This window comes from Chrysochloris asiatica, unplaced genomic scaffold, assembly GCF_000296735.1.
Source record: "Chrysochloris asiatica unplaced genomic scaffold, ChrAsi1.0 scaffold00312, whole genome shotgun sequence".
Lineage (NCBI taxonomy): Eukaryota > Metazoa > Chordata > Mammalia > Afrosoricida > Chrysochloridae > Chrysochloris > Chrysochloris asiatica.
Window position 1 is genome coordinate 360,735 of NW_006408830.1, and position 2,297 is coordinate 363,031.

Here is a 2,297-nt window from a genome sequence, read left to right on the forward strand (position 1 = left end):
TTTTTATTATGAAAATAATAGTACATTATGTAGGATAGAAGATTGATAATTAGTTAGTAGAAATAATAAGGTAGTGCAAGCATTGATGATTAATAGATTATGTTACTACATTATGTTACTAAGAAAATGTACAAAGTAGTGGTCTGATAAGTAGAAATGATTTGTGTAAAGTTTGACTTAATCTTTTAGTGGAAACAAGAAGAAACAGTTTATTGCATACTGGGAAAGGAGATGAAAGTCAGTTTGAACATCACAGAAATATTTTTATCAAAGTTGTCTAATGACCAGGTGTAGATGGATTGGCAAAGTAGCAGCATCAATGAACTCAAGCGTAGCAGCAATAGTGAGCTTGGCCCAGGATCAGGCATTGTTTCATTCTGCTGTACATGAGGTCGCTATGAATCGGTACGAACTCAATGGCACCTAACAGCAACAACAACTTAGCTTTGGAGAGTTTTGAACCAGGAGTCCACTCCGTGCTAGCAGTGAGGACTGTCTCCCTAAGCTGTATGAGGTTTGCCACCAGCCCGGTGTAGGACTTATACCTTGCCCCCAGTGTCAGTTAATGGCTCCCAGCCTGCCAGACACATTCACTCACACCACACACTCATGCACACAGGACCTCCCTTTCCAAGCTGACTGAGGACCACTGTGGTTTCCCTAGTTGTAGGTATTCAGACTGGTCGGAGGTTGATCAAGTCTCCCTTCTGGTTGTTGACCAGGTCTGACTACCTGTGAGCCCACACCCTTACCACATTTCAGAAGTCCAGGATTAGCCGTTCCTTCACCTGCTTGGTCCTTTAGGGAGGAGGATCCATGCAATGGGTCTCCATCCCGGAGGAGAGTGTCCACACAATGAGAAATCTCGCCGGAGTGCGCTCAGTAGACACTCACACCCAGAACAAGGGTCCGCCTCAGCATCTGTTGCTCCCAGGGTAGCAACAGCTCCATGGTCAGTCAAGCACAGAGAAGTTTCCTGGCCAATGCACCAGAAATGTTACCAGAGTTGCTCTGAAGCAGTTGCCAATGCCACGTGAGTTGTAACAAAGGAAGGGCTTTATTGTGCTAGCACGTGGCTCAGCGATTTGTATCCAGACCTGAGCCCCGTCTTCCCTATGTGAGGATATTTTATAGGGAATAGGGGTGCATACATGAGTTCATTTGGGATTGGTTAGTGAGGACCAACAGCTTCACAGGGCTACCTGGGATTGGTTGGTTCAAACATACAGCAGGGAAAGCTGTATGAGCATACAAGCAAGCAGTTACAGAAGCGGAAACAGGTAAACAGGTTCTGTTCCCTCCCAGAGGTGGGTCAGGAACAGATTAGCCTGGGGAATCACAGGAGGCTGAGGTGGTCTGTCTCTTATTTCCTGGAATGTGAACCTTGCTCCAGGAATGAGCTATGAGCCTGGGGGACATAGGGGGTCAGCGCCTATTTCCGCAGGCCTGCCTGCCTCAAAACCATTTCCCCTCTTTCACTATTTCCATTATCAAAGTCCATCATGAGAGTACCCAAGGATTTCCATAGGATGCTTTTCAAAGTGAATTGTGGGCCAATGGAGGCTTAATTAGATGTAGCCACTGCTTCCTAAAGCTCCTTATCTGAGCACTCATGGAAGGCCCTGGTTCGCCATGGAGCAGAGGAGCTCTGTAAATACTTTCCAACACTTTAGCTGGTGTGCCCTCAGGTTGCACAGCAGCCACTTGTACATCCCAGTGCACCAAACAAAAGTAGCCTCAACTTGCCTACTACACTCTCCTGAGACTAGAAAATTAGCCAAAGCAGGTCAGTGCTGTGCCTGTGCTGGGTAGAAGAAGCGCCACTGGATCTACGTGACGTTAAGGGTCTGAGTGGGTCCTGCTGGATTCATCCCTAATGTGAGTCCACCTTCAGTTAAAAAAAATCCTGCTTCTAAGAGCACCATTTCACAGGGACATTCCTGTAAAATGGTAACATGTGGATTAGCATTTTCTGTGCAGTTTCCTCATTAATAAAGCAGGAATCATTACAGCTGTGGATGATAAATAAGAAAAAAAATGAAAAAAAAAAAGCTTGGTACAACACTGTATAATCGAGATTTTTCAAATCCCAAAACCATTAAAGTAGTGAAATTCTTAGTGATTATTAGTTTTTCTGATAAATATCTGTCAAAATCAAATATCTCTACTATGAGAACAGACTTTAAAATGTGCAAAAACATAACTTTAAAAAATATCATTGATTAAAAACAATGTTGAGATGTTACAGCAGTTTTAAATTTGAGAGTGTTACAACAGCTTTAAGCCCATGAGGATCA

General features: G+C 43.9%; 1 pseudogene; it reads right to left on the bottom strand.

The window, feature by feature from the left end:
* LOC102832594 overlaps window positions 1-2,297 on the bottom strand; it is an 8,549-nt pseudogene that overhangs the window by 3,233 nt on the left and 3,019 nt on the right.